This window comes from Alosa pseudoharengus, unplaced genomic scaffold, assembly GCF_046254945.1.
Source record: "Alosa pseudoharengus isolate Yale_2024_CS ecotype anadromous, Long Island Sound unplaced genomic scaffold, YU_APseudo_1.1 YU_APseudo_1.1_scf_14, whole genome shotgun sequence".
In the NCBI taxonomy this organism is placed as follows: domain Eukaryota; kingdom Metazoa; phylum Chordata; class Actinopteri; order Clupeiformes; family Clupeidae; genus Alosa; species Alosa pseudoharengus.
The window spans coordinates 33,698,603-33,713,313 of record NW_027468609.1 but is presented as its reverse complement, the minus strand read 5'-3'; the positions used below and the strand labels follow the sequence as shown (position 1 = coordinate 33,713,313).

General features: G+C 44.5%; 1 protein-coding gene across 3 annotated transcripts in view; it reads right to left on the bottom strand.

Annotated features, from left to right (window-relative positions):
• sfswap (splicing factor SWAP) overlaps positions 1-14,711 on the bottom strand; it is a 109,461-nt gene that overhangs the window by 66,074 nt on the left and 28,676 nt on the right. The gene's annotated exons all lie outside the window — the stretch shown is intronic.

The following is a 14,711-nucleotide window of genomic DNA, read 5'->3' as shown; positions in this document are numbered from 1 at the left end:
CTGTCACGAGGAGACTGTAGGCCTACAACAGGTTAGAGACCGTAACCGTGAATGCATGAGTAATCAAACGGGTTTCTAGGTTGTTGGTAAGTTGAGTTATCAACTGATCCCAAAAGCCTTTATGTTTCGTGCATCTTGGAATTGTTCATTGAAATTCATATGCTAAATTACAAAGGGGGGAAATATTATATGACATAGGCTATATGTTATCTTGGTAGTTAGTTAAATGTTAGAAGTGAATAGGCTATTGGTAGGCTCAAGAGGAGACCGCGCACAGCTGACTACTGAACAAGACTGAATGCAGTGCTTGAGTCTAGTGTAGGTCAATATGAGTGTGTATGTCAGCTAATTTCAGAGACATGGAGAGCATGACATTTGCAGGTTGAGGCTACATGTCTTGGAGCGACTATGGCAGGGGAAGTAACGCGCGATATAACCCCCCCCCCCCCCCCCCCCCCCCGCGCGAACCGGTGACCGAATCTATTAACTCGGTAGGCCAACCAACGACCGTCCGGTTGAACCGACTTGCGTATAAGAGTCGGTTGTCCCATCACTATTGCGCAGCATGGTCACGATGCTAAGCGGATTTTATTCACCCCTTGCAAGTGACGTCACGTTTTGTTCGCGCCACAGCAAAATAGCCTAGTGGACGGCAAGAACACGAATCAAATCAATGGGTTGCAATGGGACATATCGCACAGCTAGGAGATTATAGTGAGATTTAACCGTAGTAATGCCCTTCCACGACTGTTGGCTTATTGTTTGGAATACAACAACATCCCATGTTCTTGCATAGATATATTTTGGTTTGTTGTCTTTGTGTTTCGGGAGTATTTCAACCACAATTGCATGCTTATCTCCTCAGTGTATGAAGCACAGCAGCGGTTGCTATAGCAACCATAGACTCTGAACAGGACGGCAGATAGCACTTAGGAAAAAAAAAAAAACTTGAACGGTATTATCTGTTTACATTCAGATCTTGCCAAAGACTTTGCCTATTTCTTTCAATTCTTTAACTTAAGACATGTAAGAAGTAAGTTTATTCGCTGGGAAACGTACAAACTGACGAGTTACATTAGCCCTAGCACTATGAGCTAGGCCTGTCAAACTCGATTCCTTTTAAGGATCCGGGTTATTCTGAGTCACTCACTAAACTGATCCGGGTTGAACGAGTCACTTGAGTCACTTGAGTCAGTATTGCTAAATCGCAAAGAAATTCAGTCCTACGTTCAAGCAGTGCAGTGGGGTGCTTCATTTCGATAAGTGCCTTCTCATGTTGGATGTGGATCCTCCATGATTTGAAACCAGGTTTTTGCAGTACTTGCATTTAGCCTAAGAGTTTTGCTCTCCTGGTCAAACATCCACACATTGTTCATCTTTTTGGTGCTCATGTTCAGAAACTTTGATCTTATTGACAGGGAGGGTAGCCTATATTATAATAGTTAATTATTTGTTGTTGTTTTGTTAACAATAGAAAATTTGCCTAGGTCTAATGCTACTCTGCTACAATGTTTATTACCACTACTATATACTAATAATAGGCTACTAGGAATCTATTCTAATAGGTATTATAGGCAGCTAATACTAGGCAACTAATATTATTAGCCTATTAATCATAGCTATATATATATATATATATCATGTTAGGTAGCCTAATATAATATCATATATAATATAATATAATATAAAATAGCCTAATATAATAGCATCAAAACCTCCACCCACTCACGGGAAAGAAAGCAGTTTGAGCCAGACTGTTTATTTATTGTCTTAACCTAGCCTAAGCAATTGACTTTCAATGTAGACATAGAAACAGGAATGTAGAAATGCCCTGCAGTGAATAAATTATTATTATTGTTATTATTATTATTATTATTATTATTACTACTACTACTACTACTATTCTCATTAGGCCTATTATTATTATCACCTTGACACGAGTAGAAACTAGGCTACTTGCTCGTCTACAGATCCACTCATGACAATGTAGCGGGCTGATTCGACTGACTCGCACTCATAACAACATAATGTAACCGGTCCGCCCGGCTGATCCAAATGACCCAGGTAGGCTAGCCTACTCAAGCAACTCCATTGTTCCATGTTTCGGACATTGCAACTGTCTTCGCGACCTAATTGCATTTTAAAGTAGGCTATCCGTGCAGAATATATGTTATTTCAGAAGTGAAAGCATGGCTTTTGTTGTGGATTTTCTTTTAACCTTGACGAGGAGTTACTCGTTCCTCTAAAGATCCACTCATGACAACGTAGCCGGCTGATTCGGCTGACTCGCACTCATAACAACAACGTAACCGGCCGGCTTGGCTGATCCGACTGGCTAGCCTACTCTCCATACAGAGCTTGCAATGTTTCGGACTGTCTTCGCGACATAATTGAATTTTAAAGTAGGCTAACACCAAATCTAAAGTATGCCTAGGCTACATGCAGAACATTGAATGTTATTTAAGAGGTGAAGAATGGCTTTTGTTGTGGAATTGCTTTTCACTTTGAGGAGGAGCTACTCGCTCGTCTACAGCCACTCATGACAACGTAGCCGTAGCCGACTCGTACTCAATGTAGCCTAACCGGCCGGCTGATCCGACTAACCCGGCTCTGCGGGAAGTTAACCAGTTATCTCAGACTGCCTGCTCACTCAGTCGCTTGAGTTGATTTGTGGAGTTGTGGTTATCCTACCTACGAAATTGTTAAATTTTTGGCAGCTATGATGGCTAGTAGGCTAGCTAATGTTGCAAGAGGTTTGTGTGTGGCACTGTTTATCGTTTTGGATTGAAATGTAGTAGGACTCAACTGATCCGAGTTAATGATACTAGAGACTCGCGACTCATGGGTTAATTTAAAGATACGGGTGAAAGATCCGAGTGAATCACGACTCAAACAGGCGTACTATGAGCTACGATAAACGTTAGCTAGAATAGCTAGCTTCTAAGTGTGGCAGCTAAGTTATTATTTCATGTTCTGATATGACATTCTTAACGTTTTGACTATGTTACAACTGATAAAAGCAAGACAAATAAAGTAACCAAATCGCTTTGCAATATTTTAGTCCAGAAATACTTATGGGTGTTCATTTACCATAATGCTAATTACAGTAGCCTAACGTAAAGTTATCTCCCCTTGCTGTTACCACCAGTTTTAATAACTTTACATTTGCGATCATGACCCATTTCATCTAACAACACCACTGGCATCTTCTTTGACTATCAGACCCCAAACAGCAATACATTGAACTACAAAGATGTTATAGTAATGGGTCTGTCTCCTATCTTTTTGCCGTCCAGCATGGAGCCGTCACGTGACTTAAGTCACGTGTCTGCAAGGGGTGAATAGCAATTTAGCCAGACGTCTTTTATGCAATGCTTCTATGTGGCAACAACAATCCTTCAACAATCGTGAATATTTTGTTAAATGCACATGGAGAGGAGGGGCAGCAGGCTACGATAGAGAGCGGGGCAGGGTAAGGAAAGGCTGAGTGCATAAAAAGCGCAGCTCAATGGCAACGCAAGGATTTGATCTTATATTTAATTTAAATTAAATTAAATTAAACATAGAATATTAATCTGTGGCGGTCGATTTTGATTTCATGGTGCCCCGCCACAGATTAGTCAATGTACTGTATGGGAAACACTGGAATGGAACAGGCAAACATGGACTCTTTTGAAAACAATTACAAGGCTTACGCTTTACTCTGGCCTCCACTGTCAAAAACCTTCGCTAAGAATGCAGAATCTATTTTTGATTGTCAGATACTTCATGGTCATCAGCCAATTTTTTTTTTCTACAAGGAGGACGTAATCTATAAAACATCAGTAGCCAAAGCCTTCTCTGGGTTTCACTTCATTAGGAAATTTCTGTTTGACCAAAACCAATTTTTTTGCTGATGTTGACAAATAAATTATTTATAGAATTCCTCTCATCTCATAGTGTCATTGCTTAGGGAATAATCTTGTTTAGTTGTGAGCTATAACTTGTAGGAGGTTTTTAAGAAATGGATAACATGTTCAGTAGTTTTTGCAAATCCATGTAAATAAGGTTGCGCTCTCATAACGGTGGAATATGGATGCTAAAAGTCCTTGAAAGGGAACAAAACCTTTCAAAACATTCCATTGTTGTGTAGACACTGTGAATACTTGTCTGCGATAGTTACACATGCTCACATATACACCAGCCACTCCCTCCCTCTCTCTCACACACACACACAGAGCCCCATTACAGTGTGCATTACAGTGTACAGCGTGCGTGCGAGAGAGAGTGAGACAGAGAGAGAGAGAGAGAGAGAGAGAGACAGAGAGAGAGAGAGAGACAGAGAGAGAGAGAGAGAGAGAGACAGAGAGAGAGAGAGAGGTGAAGCTTCTTTCAGAGCAGGAGCCACAGCTGCAGCTCCGCCATGCACCACTAAGAGCCCAGCCCAGCGCTAACACCAGGCGGCGGCCCACAGTGACTTTAAAAAGGGATGTGAACAGAAGAGCAGAGACGTGAACAGAAAACAGACACTGAGCTAGAGAGGGGGAGAGAGAGCGAGGAAGAGAGAGAGAGAGGGGGGGATGGAGTGCATAAGAGAGGAAGCAACAGGTGGTATATTGAGGAGTGTGGGAAGGACAGAGGACAGAGAGAGAGCGAGAGAGAGAAAGAGGGAGAGGGAGAGAGTGAGAGTGTGTGTGGGAGGAGGGGTGTTATGGAGTACCTGGAGTTGAGTAAGGACAGGGGAAAGGGGAAAAGAGGACAGAGAAAATAGAGGGCACAAAACAGCAGTTAATAGCAGCAGAGCAGAGTGGGCAAGAGGGGGGGGGGGGTGTGAAATGATTGCAGAAGAGACGGAGTGCACTGGAGAGGAGAAAGGTGAGCAGGGGCAAACGGTGCAACTTTAAAATCAGTCAACGGAAGAGGAAGAGGAAAAAGAAAAAAGTACAAAGTTACGTAACGTCAAAATGTCCACCCTATAGGTGGCCGCTCGGCAGCGAAGGCGCATTTGGCAGCCCAAAACTACACAGGCGTGTCCATTTATTTATAACATGACACGGGCAGTCAGAGCTGGGCCAACAGCTCATTAAGAAGGCCCAAATCAGAGCAACCGAAGAGGGGACCGTGACGGCATGATTGCGCTGGACACGCTAATTGTGCAGCTTGGGGAGCTTGGGGTTTCTGTGCTTGCCCAAGGAGAGAGGGATGAGGGAGACTTAGAGAGAGAGACAGAGAGAGAGAGAGAGAGAGAGAGGGAGGAAGAGAGAGAGACAGAGAGGAGGGGGGTGGCAGTGCTGGTGGGGGGGGTAGTGGTGGTGGTGGTTCCTGAAACCCTGATATCCAGCCAGACGAGCACCAGGCTGCCAGCAGGACCCTCCTAGCCAGACAAGGAAGCCAACAGCTGCCCATAGAGGGAGGTAAGGATGGAGAGAACAAGGACAGAGATGGACAGACAGGAAGTGAGCGGGAGGAAAATAAAGAAAGGAGTAGGAAGAATAGAGAAGAGGTCCCTCTTTTTGCAGGAGTGTGTGTGGGGGTGGGTTGATGATCTGTGATTTGGGGGGGGTGGGGGGGGGGGGGTGATGGACATCAAGTGAAGGACAATGTGATAAATGCATCATCACAGAAGACACAAAGCCCATGGCTGAATGCCAGTGACACTGACTGTGAGGAAATTAAACAGTATCTGTATACTGGGAGACCATGAGGTGTTTTTGTTTGTTAGTATGTTAGCTTAACATCAGCATTCATTTGTCACCAAGGCCGAAAACGGGCCAGGATCTGACGCCAGGTCTGTGAAAATGAATTCGCTGACGGCTCGTAAGTGTTTGTGTGGGCGAGAGTGCACTTTGCTTTGGTGGATTCTTCCACTATGTGGCCTTAGGTACATTCCCCGACAATTCCATATGGCAGACGGGGGAGGGGGTGGGGGGTGGCTTTCTAGTCACTGGTTCCAAAGAGATCAGAAGACAGGATGAAACACACTAAATGGTGAAAAGGCAGAGGAGAGGAGAAAATGAGCTTGTAGTGGCTGCAGTATGATGTTTTGAGGGAGGGCACTAACGCCATCAAACACACAAGCAATGTTGCACACAAAAGTCCATAGGGAATGTGCTGCGATCTCACAAAACCACGGCGATGAAAGCCCCCCCCCTAACTCCTGAGGCCTCAGGAGTGTTACTTTACTAAGACTGAGACACATACACACACCGAGTGCTCGGGAGCGCTACTGTCTTATCACAAACTGACACTGACACACAGACAGACTGACACAGACAGACACACACACACACGAAAAAATGTGAAATCCAAGATGCTTGTTGGTTGTGGTCTTTACTTTTGGCAATCACATGCACACATGCTTTCACAAACAAAACAAAAAGAAACCCACATATACTTCTCTAGTAACAACCAAGACACAAAATTTGAGTCTGGCCTTGTCTCTTAATTGCCACCCTATACCAGAGTGTGGTCATCTTTCTTACCCAACCTTCTCAATCGGCCCAAGACTGAAATAACAGTCCTATTATTTTCATTCAGACTAGACATTCGGCTCCAGGGACAACCTAATACTTATTTCTCCATCCAACTGCACTTTATCACAAAAAAGTATTCAAACTGCCTACTCAGTCACTTGATGTGTATGGTGTACCTCATCACCTACATGTAGCCTTGATTGAAACCTAAGGTTAGGCACTAATTTCTAGCTCTATTACTTTTAACTGTCATTCATTTGCTTTTCTTGACATGATGAAATCATTAAGTTTTCTCTCTCTTCCCATTCAACTCTGAAACTTTCCAAAAAAAAAATCTAAATTTTAATTCCAAAGCTGCGGTAGAACCTGAAAGATAGCCAGTGCCAGCCAAATTCTGCACCGAGGGGCTAAGAGAAAACGGGGAGGAGAAAGACGAAAGAGAAGAAAAGAAAAGAGTGGCGGACTCTGCGCTCTGTGCAGATGGAGACACAGAGACATGACATCGCACAAAAGAAGAGAGATACACTCCAGACATTAAACACGCACACAACCCGGTGACAGCCAACATCTAACACAATGGCAAGGTGGAGTGACAGCGACACTTATGTCGCACGGCAAACCAGACATCACAAGTTGTTGTCTCGTTTCTGTTGTTTATTTATTTTTTCAACCTCCTCAGAATAATAGCATCTGCTGCATTTGCTGAGAGAAAAAAAAAACCTGTACCACCTCCACAATCTCAAATAACCTCCCCTTTGTAGGTGGAAGTGGAAATCTAACGTGCTTGTATCGAGATTGACTGAAGCTGACAAAACATGGCAGGCATGAGCATTTCCACAAGCAGCCTCCCCCAAACACGCCGACCAGGGGGAGAGTCGGGCTGTTGTTCCTCGGTCTCCCTGATGTCTGGAAGCAGTTGCAAAGCTTTCCCAGCTTCCCTCTTTTCCATGTAAGAGCTCCCAACTTGCCCCCTCCTCCCACAAAAGAGGGGTAGTGGGGTGGGGGATGTGAAACAATTGTTTTAACTCAACATTGACGAGGCGCGGACCAGAAATCCACCCCCCCTTTCTGTTCGAGGGCCATCTCGCATTTCGGGCCCAAGCCATCAAAACGAACAGAGCGAGCGAGCGAGAGAGAGAGGGGAAACTGCCAAAACAGAGACGGAGAGTGTATATGATCCTGATGATTTAAGGATGTGCGTGGTTCAGCTTGGCAGCCTCCACCCCCTATTTGCACTAAGACTGACACCAGAATTACTGATGACACATAACCGCACCAGTAATGACACGTAACCCACAGACGATCACTTCAAACGCCCTGGACAGCCGACAACGTTTCCTACACCACGTCTTGTTTACCCTTCAGGCAGAGTTTAGACGAGAGGAGAAGCGCGGCAATGAAGGCAGCCGCCTGACACCTCCAGAGCTCAATAAACCAATAAACCACCGACGCCTGGTCTCCTTGGTGACCAGCCGTTTGTTTACATGGCTACGGGAGTTTGCGAGGGAGATGGCTGGACCATTACCAACTGCCACTCCGTGGGCGTGGAGAGACGCAGGCGGCAGTGGTGGAGGCAGCGGCGGTTGTTGTGCAGGCGCTGATGTGATCGATGGAGCAGGTCCTGCTCTGGTTCCAATCACAGCATATGAAAAGGAGGTAAAGGGCTCATAAAGGCTTAAAAAAAAGAAATCCAGGAGATGGAATTCAGAGTACCGATCTGGAGCGATCATACACGGATCCATAATAACCAGCGGGTGGGAGTCAGGGGCTTTTCATGTGCACTATTCGTGTATCACAGAGCAGTGACCATGTTCCTCACTGAGTGGTGAGGGAAAGACTCCCCAGGGGGAGAGAAATGTAGTGGCTTAGTGCCACTGATGAGTCTAGCAGAGGGAGGTTACTTTCCCAGCCACAAAGTAAGAGGGAGAAAGAGAAGGGGGGGGGGGGGGCAGAGAGAGAGCGATAGAGTGAGCGAGTGATTGAAGGAAGGAGGGAGGGAAAGAAGAAGAGAGAAGGACTTAATTACATTATGGGGGAAGTTTTATGACCTGTTAAATGTTGAGGGCACTCTAATCGCTTTGCCTTCAAATAACCTGAAACGGTTGGGAGCCCACCAGGGAATCAGAGTGTGTCGGTGGGGGTGGGGGGGGGGGGTGAGGCCTGCAGATCTCTGCAGAATGAGGTCATGGCACTGCTTAAAGTGTTAAACAGATTCAACTACTCCCTCTCCTTTCTGCAAGACAGACACAAGCCAGCAATATGCAGTTTGTGATAACTGTACTTTTGCCTTAATGAACTGGAAGAAAGAATTTCAAGAAGACACCAATGTACTGACGAGAGAATGCGGGTGTCAGCCCTCAAGCATCGAGTTTTAACAACAGGAATAAAAAAGCTGTCTGTGCTCATGAATTAACAACAGCATCCAACCACGAGTGGTGAAAGACAAATGTGCTAAAGCAGCATGCCACAGAGGCATATTACAGGTGACATCTATATCAGCCTCTACTCCCTCCATTCTAAGCTGCTCACATTACTTTGAAAATGAAGCTCAAATTAAATATTGTATTTTTTAGTTATCAGAATGGCTATATGGTCTGTACCACTCATATTCAGGCACTGTAATGACTACAATATTTTGCCCTGTACCCTGTACTGTTGATGTATGCACGGAAGAGGCCATCATTTTGAGCCAATTTTGGATAATTTCCATAGAAACCACAAGACTGTACCACCATCTTTATCCAATTTCTCTGCTCTTGTCAGTGGTCAAGTGAGTGATCAGGTCTGGGAGGGTCAGTTGGGATGGATCTGGTAACCAACTGATGTTAGACAGTTTGTCTGGAATTCAGGCTCGAGAGCTCAAGAACAACAGCTGGTTAAAAGTAAGCATGGCAATCCTGACATGAATCCACTGGGCTCTTTTAAAATACAGTTTTTAAGTGAGACTGCAACCTGAGGGGGTTTAGACAGGAGAGAGTGGAAATGAAATGGCATACAGACATGGAGTGTTTTTTGGACTTCCAGTTTTAAGAAACAGCAACCATGCTGCCCTTGAGGACTAATGCGTTGGTGTTTCCAGAAAGTACTGAAATTGTGCGTCAGCATGTGTGTGTGGGGAGAGGCTTAAGGTCATATCCACTGCTACTACCCTTTCCTCTAACCCCAACACTCACAGAATGACATGATTTCAACAGTCAGTTGTTAAAAAAAGCCACATGCTTACTAGAAAATACACCTGAAATCCCAACACAGCAAGACCCTCTCTTTATGAAAGAGATCAATTTTGAGAAAACAAAGGCCGGGGACTTTGCAATGAACAAAACACAAAAAGCAAAAGGCAAGCAGCACTTTTAAAGAGAGAAATCAATGCGTGGTGAGCCAGTCCACAACACATCGCATGGGAACCCAGAGTATCTACTCACCCCGCCACACACCCACAACTCAGAGCAGAGACTAGTGGCTGACTGACTGTTCAGACGATCCTAATGAGGGAGACAAAAAGCCTGTGGGGAGCCTCAGAGCAGCAACACACACTCCACTAAGAGCCAAAAAACACTAAAGAACATCACGGCGCCTGGGGACCAAGACTGAGATTTTGCCATGCACATGAATGTAAGTATGTGTACTTGCCTGAATGAGAATGAGTGTGTGTGTGTGTGTGTGTGTGTGTGTGTGTGTGTGTGTGTGTGTGTGTGTGTGTGTGTAGAATAGAGACAGATTGTGCAGGCCAGAGCCTTGCGGTGTCGACAGAAGGCATTATCGCTATTCTGTTGACATAGTGCTTAATTGAGCCGGATGCCTAATTAAAGTTTGGAGGCGTGTGGAATGAATTAGCAAATTGGCCAGATTAGCCGCCGGGAGGCCCTGGACAGGTGAGTGGATCACCGCGAGCGCTGCAGCACACTGAGCTGAGCCGGAGCTCTCCCGTGCACTCGGCAGAGAAATAAATTGTGTCCGCGGCGGTGGTGGCAACGGAGCGATAAGATAAACACAAAGGCGGGCGATAGGAGCACTTGTGTGTCCCACCGAGACCAAACAATACCCTTCCACTGCTCATTTTCTCCAATTTCCCTAAACCCCACAATCCCACACTTTAGAATATCTGCTGTGGAGGACCCCCCCCCCCCTTTCTGCTCTTGTTTTTCCTCTTATAAAGTCTCCCCCTTCACTTCCAGTCCATTGGAACACAGACTCATTTCTCAATTTCTCTCCCATGTGTTCCCTCTCGTGTCCCTTCGTCAGGTCCTTGTTGAGGAAACAGGAAGGGTAAAGCTATCGTGACAATAAACGCTGCCTTCCTCTCGCTTTCCTATCCTCCCACTCCTCTTCCACTCGGCCTGATCTGCCACTCCAGGGCCTCGTAGGTGATGACAGGAGTGTGAATGTGTGTGTGTGTGTGTGTGTGTGTGTTACACAGTGTATGGCTGAGAGACAGAGTTAGACTGCCAGTAGTATGACCGACTCTGTGAATGTATGTATGTGTTTATGTGTGGTGTGTGTGTGTGTGTGTGTGTGTGTGTCAGAAAAAGGGGGAAAGAGGATTGGGAAGCCAGCCGGTAGCGTCTGAGAGGGACTGATAAGGAGAAGGTGTTATTCCCCAGAGAAATGAGAGGGAGGGATTCCCTGCAGCTCCGAGAGTGCAGGAGCAGGATGAGTCAGAGTGATAGATAGAGAGAGAGAGAGAGAGAGAGAGAGAGAGAGAGAGAGAGAGAAAGAAGCAAGTGGATGTGAATAGGGCACGGGTGCTGCTGTGCCTACAGCACGGGCAGAAAAATATATTCTGTGTACCTGTTGTAGCACAGGTCAGTGAACATAGTCTGATTCCTGTCAAACAACCAGAGTAAAAAGAGATGCAAAGCCCAAGAGACGGTCAGTACAGGTGTTCATGTACTTTGTGACCAATGCATGGGTGGGGCATTTTTCTCGGTTTAAATGCCATTGACCATCTATCCCTCAGTATCTGATTTAACAGTTTATAAAAATTCATCCAAAACGATGAGCAAATTCATGAGTGGACCTCATGACCTCATTTTCCCATTCTGAGGATAATACAAATTCCTGGCATAATTGTTAATGCAGTCTACTGAAAGTCCACTGACTGCCAAGAAACTGATGGCCATTAAAAATCCACACTAAACACTTTGCATTTGTTTAATGGCTATTTGATTGGGTTGTGTTTGAATATGCGTCTCAGACACAAGTTTGGATACGTACAGCGGTCTGTCCACCTTCTGGCAGTCGGGGGAACCGAACATCTGCCTGCTTGGGTTGGGAGCTAAAAGACAGTTGATTCTTTTGAGCTAACTTATTTATTTTATAAAAGGCTTTAAAAGCAAACAGTGAGGTCTATATTCCCCCATAATGGTCAGTGAACATGACAGATGAGCTGATACACACTAATGAGAGAGAGGGAGGATGGAGAGAAAGAGGGAGAGAAAGAGAGAGAAAGAGAGAAAGACGGGTGGGTGTGCGTCCAATAATGACTCCATAAATGTCAAACAAGCCATTAATGGCACAGAGTAAACTAAGCGCACTAAAACAAAAGTGCTTTGAGAAAGAGTGGGACGTCGGTCTGAATCATAGGGCGCTGCGCTAAAGGTCCCCAACACAGAGCCAGCACAGTCGGGGTCTGCCATTACACGTTTGACCACACCTGTTGCATTGTTCACCGTTTGGAGGAAAAGAAACAGGCTACATCTTTTTCTTAAGGGAAAAAAATTGTAATTCACAAATTAAGGCATGGAAAAGTGGTTATCAAAAACAAAATGCATTCTATCAAAATGTATTTGATCAAACACATGTTGCACATGCAATTTTCTTTGCATACTGGACTAATATTATTTGCTCTACCAGTGTTAAGATATGCTAGCTTTTGACAAAAAAGCCAGTTAGGTAATTGTTTTAAAAGGAAACACGGGCAATGACTGTCATTTTTACCACACAAGCCTTGCAAATGACCTTATAGACTTATATACAGTTGCTGAATCAATTTAAGGTTATGCCAAGGGTTGCAGCTATGTGGTAAAAAGAGGTATAAGGAGCTTGACAGTCCTTGGATGAAAGTCAAGTATAGCAAAAAGAAAAAAAAAAAAAAAATCGATGACTTAGGGGTACATGTTGTCTTTGCACAACATCAGGACTCCAAATGGATCCATCTGTCAGGGGAGAGACTGGGGGCTAATGCTGCGAGCCTTCCACAGAGAGTGCCTGACATCACACTTTAAAACAGGGGCAACTCAAGGAGAGACCGGCACTTTTAAGTTAAGCCTTTAGCCATGTTCAACGGCTGTGCGGATCAGACATGGGTGGTTGCCTGGAGGCTGGCTTTGGGCATCTGGCGTCTAGCGAAGGAGCACAGGGAAATGCAGCAGTAACATGGAATAATGTTCAGCAATGTTTGAGTAACACTGGAGGAACATTTAGCAGAAGAGTGATGATGAGCTCTTGCTTACTGTAATGACTGTCTCATTAAAATCCCCATCCCTAAGTGTGGGGTGTGAGGAGTGAGGAGGCGCCCTGGGCTCAACAGGCTGAGCGTGTTTGCAACCTTGGTTCTGTAACACACACACCAAACACACACGGACACACACACACACACACACAGCCCTTGAATAACTCATGTAGATGCACACGACCCAACTTGAGAGCAGAGAGGCCTTGGTCTGTGTGTTTCGTTTAAAACATGATTTCTGAAAACGAGCCAACCAGTTAATTACAGTTATAACACAAAGCTTTCCAATGAGGCTAGCAGCAATGTGGACATTCTTGTCAGGGTTCCTACGGCCCTACCACCCACAGTGGTTTAAGGTCTTTTCATCTTCGAATGATGGTAAAAGGTAGGGCTGCACGATTATGACCAAAATGATAATCACGATTATTTTGATCAATATTGAGATCACGATTATTTATCACGATTATTAATTAATTTTAGTGACAAAAATATTTTTTCCCTAAACATATTGGACTTGCTATCTGGCTCACCCAAATTCTTCCCCTCACATTTACTCCCCTAAATTACTGCAAATATAAATTTGACTGCGACTTCCAAACTTCCAAACAACTAGCAAACAAAATGTTTTGTGCGTGCTACTTTGTTAATATTTTGGAAAACGCCAACCGGGAATCCTCCCAACGCTCCCCATTAGCCACTTAAGCTCTGCTTCATGTTCATGGGTTTACTGTAATCGTTAGTCCAGGGGTGTCCAAACTTTTTGACTGAAGGGCCACATTGGGTTTTGAAAATTGGCCAGCGGGCCACACACAAATAATAATAATAATAATAATAATGTTTTGTATTATTTAAATGACAAAATAATTTTGTTGTAGAAAATTAATTTCTTAAGAAATACTGTTAATTTGATGCTGTTTAATTCATTTATAAATGGTGCACTGTCACTTTAAGACTCTGCCAGCTCCACTCAAATATAGCCTATGGCTAGTGCTGTGCCTATGGCTGTGCCCTCTCACAGTTTATAAATGGTCAGTAATGGGAACTACTGTTGCCATCGCCCTCTCTCCCACGCTCAAACGCGTCCCCAATTAAATGGACTAGCATAACGTAGTTAGATCTGCTGCAATGGAGGTTCTATGTATCTCGATGTGACAAGCTGTTTTGACATTGACATTGTAAACGTTCTCTAAGAAGAGTGTAAAGCATTTTGCAGTAGCCTAAAGTTAACCACAACGTCGTCTATCGCTGGAAAAAAATAGCGAGCGGCCTATGATAAACTAATAAATGCTCGGCGGGCCGGATTAAAGTGCATGGCTGGCCGCAGTTTGGACACCCCTGGTTTAGTCATTCGTTGATATGTAAAACACTGACGTGTAGGCTACATTTTCATTATTGTTTACTCGTTTTGAGTAGGCTGTGTCTTGAAACGCATATGCATTGTAGGTTGCACATGTAGCTTATAAAATACATGAATAAAATTCACGGATCCCGTCGTTAGCTCAACTCTTATTACAGTATAGGCTATCAGAGGAAGCAAACAAGGACTAAAAGTTAACGTGATAAAAAAGGCATGTGTGATTTACGTCATGTGATGTGTTGAGAGCCCTGCTTTGCTTATATTTTTGGTTAACTTAACTTGCCTGAAATCCGAAATATTTTCGAACAACGGATGATCCGCTTCGAGGGACAAGCTCTTGGCCTTCTGCTGTGCCACACATTTGATTTTTGATCGTCGTTTATTGTATAGTCTAACTAGCCTACTAATAGTTAACATAATGTTACTAGTCCACAGTGCATCAGGCTGAGCA